Source organism: Equus asinus, chromosome 15 (assembly GCF_041296235.1).
Source record: "Equus asinus isolate D_3611 breed Donkey chromosome 15, EquAss-T2T_v2, whole genome shotgun sequence".
In the NCBI taxonomy this organism is placed as follows: Eukaryota; Metazoa; Chordata; class Mammalia; order Perissodactyla; family Equidae; genus Equus; species Equus asinus.
This window is the reverse complement of record NC_091804.1, coordinates 13,096,719-13,111,182: the sequence shown is the minus strand read 5'-3', so window position 1 is coordinate 13,111,182 and position 14,464 is coordinate 13,096,719. Positions and strand designations below refer to the sequence as shown.

The 14,464-nt window shown below is 40.2% G+C and overlaps 1 long non-coding RNA gene across 1 annotated transcript in view; it reads left to right on the top strand.

Moving 5' to 3' along the window:
* Nucleotides 1-8,313: 8,313 nt before the first annotated feature.
* Nucleotides 8,314-14,464, top strand: part of LOC106822269 (uncharacterized) — a 63,875-nt gene continuing 57,724 nt past the window's right edge. The window contains exons 1-3 of the long non-coding RNA XR_011494553.1: nt 8,314-8,576; nt 9,948-11,885; nt 13,034-13,474. This is a non-coding gene — a long non-coding RNA (uncharacterized lncRNA). The remainder of the gene's footprint in view (nt 8,577-9,947; nt 11,886-13,033; nt 13,475-14,464) is intronic.

Below are 14,464 nucleotides of genomic sequence, written 5' to 3'. Positions count from 1 at the left end.
AAATGTTCTCACAAAAAAAAGGGGGGGGTAAATAAGTGAGGTGACAGATGTGTTAACTCAATGGGAGGAATCCTTTCACAATGCATACATGTATAAAATCATCACATTGTACACTTTAAATATCTTACAATTTTATTTGTCAATTACACTTCACTAAAGCTGGGGGAAAAAGCTTTTCTCTATCTATGCATAAGCCAGTTGGACCTGGGAGAGGATGAAGGCAGGCATTCCATTTTATGTCAGAAAAGTATGTTGATTCAAAAGATGAAAGAAAGCGGGGCTGGCCCCATGGCCGAGTGGTTGAGTTCGCGCGCTCTGCTGCAGGCAACCCAGTGTTTTGTCAGTTCGAATCCTGGATGCGGACATGGCACTGCTCATCAGGCCACGCTGAGGTGGCGTTCCACATGCCGCAACTAGAAGGACCCACAACTAAGAATATACAACTATGTACCGGGGGGCTTCGGGGAGAAAAAGGAAAAAAACCAAAATCTTTAAAAAAAAAAAGATGAAAGAAAGAAAGAAAACAAGAGCAACTGGCTATTATTTTGTCTTTTAATGCTTGCACTTTCATCTCCAGAAGTCTTATTTTGATTTTGATTTGTTCCTTCTTGCTCAGGACTGTGACTCTTTATGTAGTAACAGGTATGGGCAACAAAGGTATTAGCAAAATATCCCTACAGGCTCCCCTGAAAATCATGCTACTTTGTTTATGTAAATACATGAATGAATGAATGAATGAATGAATGAATGAATGTTAAATTTCCAAGGAAAAGAAACACTACATTCATTCTGGTATTCTCTGACAATGCTCAGTTTTCCCATGGGAAAAACAGAGATCCTCATTATAGAAATCCTCCACCCAGGCTCCGGCTACTAGATCATCAGAGTTCAGTTTCCCCCCTTAGCATCAGTGTGTTAGCCTGGAGCTGGCAACCTCATCTTTGTCCTTCTGTTGCCGTGAAACCCACACTGGAGTTGACCTGAGCAGTCCTCGCCCAGTTGGCAGCAGGGCCAGTAAGGGTCCAGGGTGGGAAATTTACCTACCTCCTCTCCCCTCCACTGATGCAAGTGAGATCTGAACTACGGCCTAGAGAAACATTCTTAGGACACTTTGGTAATTACCATTTAGTTCCAAGGTACAGATAGACATATCTTGAAAGGGACTGTCAGCAGGTTCCCTTGAATTGCAGGGGGATACCAAGATGCTTCCAAACACATAGTTTTAAAGAGATATAAAGCAACTTCAAGACATTTATCATCTTTCTGAAATGTGCGATGCTCCTAATTTGCTGGGAGGGAACATAACCTCATATTCCCTTTTGCATACTGATCGCTTTGTTTGCTTCAATGTGACCTGGATGTTTTCCTGTAATCCTAAAGGCACCATCTTGTTACAGGTGATTGTGCATCTGTCTCCTCTAGTGGGCAAATGCTATGATTTGGTGAGGAGACAATCCATCCTCTGACCTTCCATTTAAGTTGTGTGCAGTGTCTTGGAAACTTCCAGGTCTATAGATTCTAAGCAGCAGTGGGAAGTAGTAAAGAGTGTGTACCATGAAGTCAGACTGGATAGTTCAAATCCTGGTTCTGCCACTTCCCTGCTACGCCACATGGATATGTCCTTTAATCTTTCTGTGTCTTAATGTTCTGTGTGCGAAATAAAGAAAAGATCAGTATATTTCTGGCAAAGGCGCTTTGAGGCCTACGGGTGCAGCCCTAGTATGTCTATGAACTCCTCCAGCTGTGGAAGCCCAGGAGTATGCATGGAGCTTGTCTAGGATATTCCTGGAACAAGGCTAGGGAAACACTCTTTAGCCATTTCACTGAAATATGTCCTTTATTGTCCCAGTGTTTCCTATGGCCAGTTCCATACTGGCCTCCTAGATAAAGCCAGGTGGTTCTACTGACTGTTCATGGATGTAGCTCAGCCAGTTGAGCTAGAGAGCTCACAAATAGCTGGTAAAGGTTCCTCTGTTGTCATACATACTATCCTTATTGATGGACAGACGGTTTCAGCAATTCCAAATGTCCTGATCCTTTTCCAACACTTACTTAAAACTAGATCCAGAGTGATGAAGCAAAGAAGCAAGAGATGCTGCAATTATAGTTAAAGATTTTTATTTAAAAAGCATGGGATATAGATGTCCTAATAACAAAACAGTCATTCATTCTGGAATATGCCAGGGGCACCTCTTCTAAGTACAATCTACCTGCACAAGTAAGTATAAACAGAGGAAGCTTTTGAGCAAGCATCTGCCAAAATTATCATCTATCATCTTTGCAACAATGTGTATGCTAATTCTAAATGTCTTTGAAATATGTATTCACCACTCTTTCTTCCCGTTAACTTGTTAACTAGGGCACTTTAGCTCATGAATCATATCACTTATTTTTGGAATTGGAAAAGAGAAAGTCATGTTATTTGAAATATAATTTATATCAAGCAATGTAAAGTAATTTCTATTCAAAACTAAAGTAAATAGCATTTGCCAATCTCTAGGTTTACAAGACCATTGGGCTTCTTCATAAATGTTTATCACCTCATATAATCAATTACCATTTATCAGGTATGTTTTCCAGCTGTTATTTCCTAAAATCCTAAAAGATCATGGGATGTAAACTTGGAAATCATTTAGTTCTACCTCCACGTGATGATTAAATTTCAAACCCAATACTTTTTTGGTTGACTGATTGACATACTTTCTGCTCCTCTTTAAAAATAAACAGGTTTTTTTGTTCAAGCTCCTTTAAATCATCTTCCTATATTTACTAAAAGCAGTGATGATGTCAAAGGTCACTGTTTTGGGCAGATGCCTGTGGATATCAGATTCCTAGCGAGACCAAATTACAGCTTTGGGGGCCCAAATTCCTTGGGAGCGACCACATTCATTTCCAGTTTCTTCAGCCCCATGAGCTCAAACAAAAATCTTCTTCCGAAGGCATTTCTTTTTGCTTGTAGTCATCTTGAGTAATCCTTATTATAGCAGGCCATTTTCCATGCTTCCTTTTCTTCTAGCCTGACCCTGCCTTGTGGTTTGGGAATACTCTACGTTGCACAGTGAATCTTTTCATATTCTTTGGAAGACTGGTAGATCTCTACAGAATTCGAGGAATTGGGCAGGGTGGCTATTTCAAAGGCAAATAACCATTGCAAATATCACTTCTTCAAGGTTGAAAAAGTGTTCTCTTATTCAGATGGTGGTGCGTACCTGAGAAAGTACTGTCTGTGCTTCTGTTAAAGGAAACCTTGGGCTCAGAAATCCTTCAGATCTGACTTTAAAGCTGAGTTTCTCCATTTGCTAGCTGCCTGATCTTGGACAAATTATTCTGCCCTTTTGATTCAGTTTTCACCTTTGTGAAGTGGGGACCATGGTACCTAGCTCAAAGGTTGGTGTGAGATTCCACGGAGGGGATATAAAATATTTAGTGTTCTTGCTAAGTCTGACTCAGAGTAGGCCTTCTACATCCTCAATGCATTCAGCATGGGCTCATTTTAGAAGTCTCAAGAAATCTAAGTGTGAATTCTATGATATTTGCCTTGCTGGGACACAAAATGAAAAACAGAAAAGGCTCCTTCTCACCCTATGGGTGGGGTATCCATTCTCTATATTCTGATTCTTTTTAATAAGAAAAGGGCGTCTTGAGTGTGGTGGGAAAGGCAAACCCACATGGCAGAAAGTCACAGAACACAAGATACACTTTATTACATGGGGTGTTTCTGTACCACAGATGTGCACACAGATGTGGTCATCAGCAGAGATAACTAGTTTACAAGCCCTCCCTGGAAACTCCTCACAGTTCTTAGTAGAGAAGTGATTCTCAGCCAAGCTCTGCACTGAAGCTCAGCCCATGATTAAAGCATTTCCAACTGTTTCACATTGAAAAAAAATTAGAAAGGAGAAATGACCAGCAGTGCATTTCCAGCCAAAGAGTGAGACCAAGCGTTGCCTAAGAGGCTAAAAGACTATTAAAACAAGTATCTATTGTGGCCTTTTCTTTCTGTGTGTTTGTCTGTCTGTCTGTCTTTCCCTCCTTCCTTCTCTCCCTCTCTCCATCCTCATTTCTTTCTTTCTTCTTCCTTCCTTCTCTCATTTCCTCTTTCTTTCATTTCCCTTCCTTCTCCCTTCTTCCTCTCCCTTTTCCTTCTCCTTTTTCCTCAATGGGAAAATATCACTGTATGTCAGGAAACACTGTGCAACACCTGTTCATTCCTGAACATGTTAATAAGGAGAGGGTACCTTCATTCAAGTTCTGAACTATGAGACTACTTTATTAATTTTTTGGTGCGATATGTGATGGAGTTGTTACTATAAATGTCTAAGGCAGAAGTTTAGCATAATAAATATAGACTATGTCTAGGAACCAGAAAAAAACCTGGTTCAACCTTGATATCTACTTGTCTCAATTATATGGCCTCCACAAATAGGGTAGTTTTGAGGATTAAATGAAAGAAATATATGAAAATAATATAACCGTAATGCATTGTAGAACTGTGGCTTGACTTAGGTCCTCTTCTCCAGAAGCAGAGCCTGAGAAAGGGATTTAGGTGCACATGATTTATTGGAGTACGGCTCTCAGGAGAAAGGAGGATGAAGGAAACAGATGAGGTAGGGGAAGGTGCCAAACCAGGATGTGGTCTCTACTGGACTCTGGCTTTAGCCTGATCCAGTGGAGAGCTCCAGAGTGTGAATTACACCATGGAACTGTTCCTACTTTGACATGACTAGTTGGTCTTTTGCATTCTTCATGTCAGCCAGTCATTGGCAGTGGGCTGTTACTGGGGTGGGAGTGGGATGTGAACTCCTGGCAAATGGCTGCCATTATTCCAAGAGGAATTATCTGGAAAAGGGAGCAACAGTAAACCATTAGTAGCCAACACTTGAAGCAGATGATGGGCAGGTATATTGGTCTGGTAAAAGGCATTGGCTGGGGCACCAAGAGTATCCACTATAGGGCTCAATAAATGCTGCTAAAACTAGTATAATTCTTGGTTATCATATCCCCAGCTCAAGTCCTCTGCTGGGGAGGGTTGATGTACTCCTATTACAGTGGTTTAGGTATTAGAGAAGAACAACTAACTAGAATTAAACCCATTTTAGTTTCTCCAAACACTGGGTCTATACAGAGGTTTATGATTTAAATATTTTGGTGAAAATTTCTTGGAGCACCTAGTTGACATTTTCCAAAATCCCACCTCGGTGCTCATGCATGGTGAGGGTGGGGACGCACAGAAGACATTGTCCAGGTTTAGTTTTTAAACTGCAAGCCTTGCCATGTAAAAGCGTAAAAGAAGATACAGAAGAACAATGACAACAGCAGTAAAAACCTTAATTCAAACTATACCCCCGGCTACTTCATCTAGCCCTACTGGATTTGCAGGCCCAGGAGTGAATTCTTCCCATCAGCGCTCTTCCTTTGGGCTGCTCTTGACGGCACTTCTTTCTATATTATGTTGCCTTTGCTCACATAAAATCCTAGTTTCTTTACCTGGAAGCACACGAAGGTTTGAAAAGCATTTTTGTGGACATCCTTATTCTCTCTCTAATCAAATGCTAGTTTCTTTTGTTCCTTAAAATGGTGAGTTAATCTTTTTCCTCTTTCTGATAGAATTATAAGATTGTATTTATTTTCCTCTGAACAAAACAGATACCTATAATGGAGCTTTTCTATTTATCACTCTTCCCTTTTAATTCTATTAAACAAGGAAAATATAAATGAACCCTCTATCTACATTGTTTATTTTTTATGTCTTACAATCTGGACATCTATAAGGGAGATATAGGAAATTCATGAGCTTTATAGAAAATGAAAGTGGTCCTCTGGTTAATTAACACCTAATGTTAGAATATGTGTATCATCCTGATAATTTCAAATATGCCTCCTTCCTATATAAAACAACCCATTTTCCTTTGTCTTCTGAAAGCTAGAATGATAGTTGACCCTTGCAATTATTAAAAGATTGTCTTAAAAATGGCCTAATTTGGTTTGCTGCAAAGTTCAATTCATGGAATAAGTAAATTACATTGTCCTGCGATTCAGAATTCTATCTTGGCAAAATGACCATTGTCTTCTGAACACTAGGCAATAGCAATGCTATCTCTTTTTGTTGTTATTCCAGAACAACCAGAGGCATTCCTTAACTATCTCTGGCTTGTTCCCCTTACATAAGTGAAATGAGTTAATGAAAAAGTAATGTTCAAAAAATCAAAATGATGACAAAGCCAAGAGCATGAAATGACTAAGGCTTTGTTGCTTGTGGCTTGAGGGGGTGGCAGGCACCACCCTCTGAGGTGTCCGAGTGGGTCACCCAACAGACTTGCCAAGGACTGGGAGGGAAAAAATAAGTTGGACAACTCTCCTCTTGGGACAAGGCCCAGAGTTCCATTGTTTGTAGTGATAAAAATATGGGTGGGGATTAGTGTGTATAATTGAAAGGAAAAGAAAGACAAGGAATGGATTGGCGTGGAACAGAGGTAGAGAAGAGGGTGTTTTCAATGTGATGACTCCCAACTTCCACTCTAATTCATACTTCTGAACTTTATAAAGATCCAGGACCCACTTTTCTATTGTATAGTCCTAATAGATGCCCGCATACTAATGGAAAACTGAAATGTTTGAATAATACTTACATTTTTCTTCTTTGAAACAAAATATATACATACAAACAAAATAAGTCATAAGTCATCTCAATGGCTGATTTCGCCTTAAAAACTTGAACTTTTTTTCTTCTTTTTTCTTTTGAGTGTTATGCTGAGATATTGGTGGGAAATATGTTCCTAAGTCAGGTCACAGGTCTAGCTAGTTTTAGTTCTTTCCTTCAGCATTTCAAACTATGTGGTGCTAAAAATAGAACCATTTTTCAGGTAAGAAAACTTCCCCCAGCATAGTGAAGGTTATGCTACTTGCGCTCAGAGGAGCAGAGCTCTGACTCTGGGTAATGCTGGTTGAGAAATGACACTTGTGAGCATTGATCCAAGCATTATAATAGGCCCCTAGCCTGCAGCTGGCCTCAGTCTTGCCCCCTCCGATCTTTTCTTCACCCCATAGCCAGCAGGATCTATCAGCAATGTGAATCTAGTTGTTTATCTCCCCTGCTTAAAACCCTTGGATATTGTCGTGGGATAAATTGTGTGCTTCCCCTCCTCATATTCATACTAGTCCCGGGTACCTCAGAACGTGATCCGATTAGGAAATAAGATCATTGAAGATGTAATGAGGTTACTAGGGTGTGCCCTATCTCAATCTGATGACTGTCCTTATAAAAAGGGCTTATTTGGACACACAGATGCATACAGTGAGAATGCCATGTGAATGTGAAGATCGTCCTCTACAAGACAAGGAGAGGGGCCTACGACAGATTGTTCCCTTGTGGTCCTTAGAAAGAACTGACCGTGCTGATGCCTTGATTTCAGACTTCTAGCCTCCCGAACTGTGGGGCAGTAAACTTCTGTTGTTTAGGTGCCCAGTTTCTGCATAGGCAGCCTTAGCAAACTAATACAGATAGCTTTTGGTTATTCTTAGGAAAAAGTTTAATATCCTATAAGTGGAAACAGAGGAGTAGAATATAATACCAAAAAGCAAACGTAACTCAAGCTAACCATAGTTAGATTTTTGGAATTGTAAATAGGCTTGGCAAAAATCATCGAGTAATTATCATAATCTTTCATGCCAGGCATTGCTGTGAGTGCTGGGTATTTAGTTATGAATTAAATTGTCAAAGATCCTGTTCTCAGGGAGCTTACAATGAGGCAGGCAACTATTTGCACAAATAATTAATTATAATTGTAATAAGAGTGAAGGGTTTTAATGGAATATCCTAAAGAATAGAGTGCTAGAGTAACCAACCCTTTTCTTGGAGGAATCAGGAAAATCAGGAAGCTTCTTTGAAGTAGTCATGTTTAAGCTTCTATCTGAAGGAGAAGTGAAAGCTAGTTAACGGAAGGAGGTTCTAGGAGAAGTGGCTTCGAAGTGGAGGGGACAGTTGTTATGAAGATTCCAAGGCCAGAGGCGTTATGGCATTTTCCAGAACCAACAAGAACTAAGCAAAGGTGGAGCAGGAAAGACTAGGTAGAAAGTGGTACTGGATGGGGCAGGAGAAGTAGACAAGAGCCAGGTCCCAAAGGCAGTGACACGATCAGGGTGGCATTGTTAAAATCTCCCTCAGGCTGTAGTGAGAAGGAGAGGTCCAAGGGACCTGCTTGGGAGGCTATAGTAAGAGGTGAGGATGGACCAGGAAGTGAACAGAAGTGAATGGATTTAAGAAATAGTCTGCTGATGGGATCCAATGGCTGAGGTGCAATAATTAAATGAATGTCGTGGAGGCAGGAGACAGGGAGGCATGTGTCAGGGTTGACTGCTAGTTTTCCAGCTTGCCCACTGAGTAGAAGGTGGTATTATTCACTGAGATAGGAAGTACTAGATGAGGACCAATTTTTTTTTCTCCTAGGGGAAGTGAGGGGCAGAAGATGAAGTTTAGTGCCTAAACATTGCATTTGAAGCAATTGTGAGATGTTTGGTGTCCTGCAGGCCATCAGCTTCATTGCTCAGGAGATCTGAGCCACTGGTGATATAAATTGGTAAGTTATTGGGATATAAATGGTAACTGAAGCCACAGGAACAGATGTGTTCACCCAGCAAGAGAGGATAGCATGAGAAGAGGAGAGGTCTTAGCATAATCATGGGACCTAACATTTAAAGTTTGGGTGGAGGAAGATGAGCCAGCAAGAGTGATAAGGTGTGGTGGGAGAGAAAGGAGGACACTCAGAAAGATGTGTTACCATGGAGCTTCAGGAAGGAAGCTGTGGCTGATAGTGTTTAAACTAGTGGCTAAGAAGTCAAGCAGTACAATTTCTGATAAAAGTCTAAGCATTTAGCCACATTGGTGCTTAGCGAGAGCTCTTGCAAGGGCTTGAGTGGAGAAACAAACAGAAGGTGTAGTGGGTGTCGTCGGTGTCATGCCCATATCCCTTTGTCAGTCACTTCTATATTCCAAAGGATGCTTTGTGTGAGGTAGGTACGTAGGTAGGTAGTTAATTAGTTGACTGGAGAACACTCTTAGCTTAAGCACAGAGCAAACCAAAATGACAGAGTTAATGCCCCCAGAAATAGCCCTCAAATAATGACAGACAGAGATTTGATAACTGAATATACTAGTCCTTTACCTTTCAGTTGAGATAACTCTAAAGAATGTTCTATGCTGTCATTCAGAGCACCCCAAGGGGGCCTGAGCTCTAGTTGCCCACAGTGGTAACTGGTTAGATAATATCCCCTCATGAACTTTCTGCCCTTCTGTCACTCCTCTACTCCCCTATTGCTGTTTCTGGGATCACACCCTCGAAACCCCATCTCAGAGGTTGCTTCTGGAATACTCAACAACAGGAGAAGGTGAGGAGATGGAGGAGTAAATGTAAACTTCGTAAGAGTAGGTTAAGAGCGGGTAGCAAGAGGAGAAACAGAGTCAAAGATGGTTTATCATCATTGTGAAAGAGTCCTGAGCTTGTCTGAGTGCTGGTGGAAAGGACATAGGCGAGAGAGAGCTTATAGGCATCCACGACAAATACTTTTTTTCCTGATGCTGTTGGTTAAAATATGAAAGAAATAGAAAAGAAGAAAACAAAAGGAAAGAAAAATATGATGAGGTTTGCATTATAAAACATAGGAGACCTCATTGTAGGTGTGACTGAAGCACGGAAGTTTCCTCTTCAAAAGAATCAAACAAGCTCTGATGATCATGGAGTTCTGTGTGTTTAGGAATTCCCAGCATCTCTAGAATCCACTTAACCATTCCATGACACATTTTTCCCTCCAGATGTGAACACTAAGAGTCAGTTTTCAGTTGAATACTCTTGTATTATTTTCTCAGCAATTATTTTAAGGAATGCATTTGAATAAAATGCACTTTTGGCATCATTTTTAAGAATGGATGATGATTTATGCTTTTCTTGCAGGGACAAGATGGCTCTGGGCATGAGTCATGGCTGTACGCTGGGAAGATTCCGATGGGAACCTTGCTCTTGCTGGTTGATCCATACCTTACATGGACTTGAGGCCGTGCATGGCTTTTATTAACATGTGCATTTTGCTTGTTAAGGCTCGAGCTTCATCTTTTCCTTCCCAACTCAAGCCCTGTTTGTATTTCACACGCACCTGATTTGGAATCTGTGCTTGGGACTCAGAGTGGCTTGGGAACAGTAATTTGGAACATCTCTGATTATTTGTCAGCTAAAATGGGATGATGTGTTCTCAGCTGCAGCTGGGAAATGGGCTATTTCTCTGCAGGGGAGCAGATTCAAATGGCAGACAAAGTTCCAATTCTTTCACCATCTCTATCTCCATGGGGCAGGTTTGGTGCAAAGCAATCTGTCCGTAGGCCAAGGAAGCTACAAACCACAGCACAGATCTGTGCTTTGCTCAAGTGCGGTAAGACTTGCTTCACATACAGCCTTCAGATGTGATTTTCCTAGTGAAAAGTCCCTGTGCCAGAGCAGATGTTCCTTGGAAATAACACCGATGTCTTTCGGGAGCCAAGGTGAATGAACTATAAGAGTGATTCCTGAAGTTTTCCAGGTTAAAGCCATTTCTGTCATTGTCCTTGGCGTGCTTCTCAAAATGTGTTCTACAGCCTTACTTCGCAGACTTTAATGTTCATACAGATCTCCTGAGGGCTTTGCTAAACTTCAGACTCTGTTTCAGAAATTCTGAGGTGGGGGCTTGAGATTCTGAATTTCTGATGAGCTTCATAGGGCTACTGATGTGGATCCACGTTGATTCCCGAAGCCTACTTTGAATATCTTTGGGACACAAAAAGTTGGTCTTGCAAGGTGCTGTCTGATATAGATTCTCTGGTCCAATCAGTTCAAGAAAAAAATACTTGTATTTTTACCTTCCTCTTGAAAACTCTGCAAATTAAAGACTGAGAAAATCTGCTCTGAGGAAGTCTGATACAAAACTAACAGACCATAGAACCTAATAGAACTAATAGTAAAATGAACAGAACATAGAATTTTAGGATGCTATCACTTAATCTAGGGAATTTGATTTTTGTGAAATGAAAAGATGGTCTGAGGTGTGGTCTCTATTCAAATATTTGTTCAGGAACTTGGGCAGATTGAAGGGGGATTTTAGAAAATGTTTGACCTCCTTTGTAGTGACCTTTATAACTCTTCTCAGGTGAGTGTTAACTGGTTCCTCAATCGAGGTAGGCCGTAACTCGGCTCTCAATGTCCCCAGTAGAAGAGTAAATTGTCTACTTAGAGTTTTCTTATGAAAAATGTACAGTGCTCTCTTCAATCGACTCTAAAAATTGTTAGGGCTTACCTGCTACCATGCTCTTGTCGAAATGCCAACTGAGAAAAGTGATATACAGGCATGCGCTGCATAATGACATTTCAGTCAACAATGGACCACATATATGACGGTGGTCCCATAAGACTAGTACCATAGAGCCCAGGTGTGGAGTAGGCTATGCCACCTAGGTTTGTGTAAGTACACTGTATGATGTTTGCACAATAATGAAATCACCCAATGATACGTTTCTTAGAACACGTCCCGGTCATTAAGTGGCATATGACAGTTCAAGAAGGCTACACTGGGGAGTTTAAATACCCTTAACCATCCTGAATTGTTTGCAAACTTCAGGGTGTCTATGTATCAATCCTCTAACAAGTTCCCATGAAGATTCCTGGGTCTCTGCTCCAGAAATGATCATCCTTTAGATCGCGAATATATTCTAAAAATCTTCATTTTAATCAGCATTCCCAGGGTTTTTTGATGCAGGTGCTCTGAGGACCACATTTTGAGATCAAATTCTGTTTCCTTGAAGTTAGAACACCAGTAGCCTGGCCAAAAACAAGCTTCCCCGTTTGGCTCTCTGAACATTCACCTTGGTGAGTCATGTTTCAGTATTCTGCCCTGGATTTTTACGGAGGGTATATATGGCTGCGTGGGAAACTGTTAGCATTTTCTCTAAAACTGTTATTGAAGAGACTGTCATTATGTCAGAACGTCAGAAAATTCTGCAAAAGGAGTATAGCCTTGCTCCTGCAGTTTGAGCTGCAACCCCACTGGAACAGGGCATTTCTAGACGTGTTTTACTGTAAAAGCAAATGAAAATTTTGCCGTTTAATAAGACGTGTATTTGTACTAATATAAACATGCAACTTATGTGAATTTTACCCAAAATTGTGAAGTTGATGCTCTGCGTCATCTGTGGCTCTAGGTATACCCTCGGCATAGCTCCACACTCCGGGGGTATTTTACTCCAAAGCTTGAGAATCATCATTTTATCTTGATTAGGGTCCTAGAAATAAAGAATAAATAAATGAATGGGTAAAGAGGGTCAAAAGGTACAAATTTCCAGTTGTAAGACCAGCCAGTCCTGGGGTTGTAATGTACAGCATGGTGACTACAGTTAATAACACTGCATTGTATATTCGAAAGTTGCTGAGAGAGTAAATCTTAAAAGTTCTCATCGCAAGAAAAAAAAGTGTAACCATGTGTGGTGACAGATGTTAACTAAACTTACTGTGGTAATCATTTCACAATATGTATATATCAAATCGTTATGTTGCATGCCTAAAACTAATACAATGTTATATGTCAATTATATCTCAATAAAAGAAAGAATAGATAAATCTCCTTTATAATTTGTTCCCAGAAATAAAAGTTGTCTCACATTAACATTTTATATTGAGATGCTTTATAATGAGAATTACATCATTTCTTAAAATTTCAACTTGGCTGGTAGGAAGTTCAGAGCAAAATTAAATGTTTAATTAGAGTGATTTTCATTTGTCTAGTTGTTTAGAATTTGCTAAAAATTTCCAGTTTTTCTACATACATTTAATTTCAACTCTTCATGTTAATTCTCTTACTGCTTATGTGAGTTTAAGGCATCTTGCATTTTTTAAGCTGGTAGAGAATAAGTTACTAAGGAGTTTTTGTTATTGACTTAAATTCTCTCAACCATTGAGATTTTCTCACCGTTGTATTTTTCAATCAGAAATACCCTTCAATTTTATTGTGGTTGATTCAGGCTCTTCTTGAGGATTTAGCAACAAAAACTTGGAATGGTTCTGACATCAGGATGACTACCAAGCAAAGTGACTAATGAAGATCTGGACATTAAGAGAGAACAAAGGTTACTCTGTTTGAGGAGCATCTTCAGAAACTTCTGGGGTGGTTCTGCCCCTTTTTATGGAGTTGCAGAAGCCATATTGCAGCATTCCTCTAACATCATTTATCCTGTAAAGTATTTCTGCATACCTTCTCTCGTTCAATCCTCTCCATAACACTAAGCCTCGCATCATCTTATCTTGAAGACTGAGGATTGAGGCCCAGAAGGCATTGAAGGACCTATCCATTGTCAAGCAACCAAGAAGCAGAACTGACCTCAGAACTTGGTCTTCAGACACCAAATCCACAATTGTTTCTCATAGACCTCAGCTGCCAAATTTTGCCCATTTGATGCCATATGGTAGGTGTGAATAGCTTCATTTGTCACAGCCTCTTGGCTCTGCCATCTGTTCAAATGGAAAAGTATTTGGCTGGATAATAACTAAGTAACAAGTATGTGTAAGAAAACAAAGGAGAAACATTAATTTTAACAAATCAATATTCTAGAGTTTGACAGAGTGCTGATTGAATGCTTCTCTCTGGTTCTAAGATATTTGGTTGGTTTTGAAATGAGATACAGAGATGACTTTAGCACAAAGGAATTTTTTAAAATTCCAACTCATTGGCTAAATAAAGCATCTTATTTTAATAGGAATGAAGTCCACATGAGTATTGCACACAGATAAGTTTTTCATAACAAACCACATTTTCCCCGTGCCTAAGTGACGTGCTGGACTGGGAATTAAATGACATGCACAGAACATCATGGCAACCAGTTAACATTGGAAAATAAAACTGGGCGAAACAACTAAAAACAACAACAAACAGTCAATTAACCTGTTGTTTGTTCCATGCTGTATCAAACATCCACTCTGACTTTTAGTCTCTTGATTGCCCCTTGCTTTGGTGGAGTAGACACTCAATTGTGGCTCATCTGGGTGCTGAATGACCCTTTCAGGATGCTATTATTAAGGTTCATGTTGAAGCTATTTAAGTTTCTCCCTCTCTCTTTCTTACACACACACATACTCAAGATGAAACTAATGTTGACGTTTGCAATGGGACATGGTAAGTACTTGATAAATAATTCTTAAAATAAGATGAATGAGATTGCTCTGTATCTCAGTGGATCTCACCATGGCCACCCAATGGAATCCACATTGACTATTGGCCACTGTATGGCCAGTAGGAGGCGGTTTTTATATAACCGACAAAACCCAAGGACAGAGACATTGTGGAGACATTTTAAGTGGGCTGTAAGATGCTAGAGCCCAGGGACACATCTTACACTTGCTCTTTAGCCTCCACGCTATCTAGCACAGTACAGGGTACCTTGAAGATGCCAAATAAA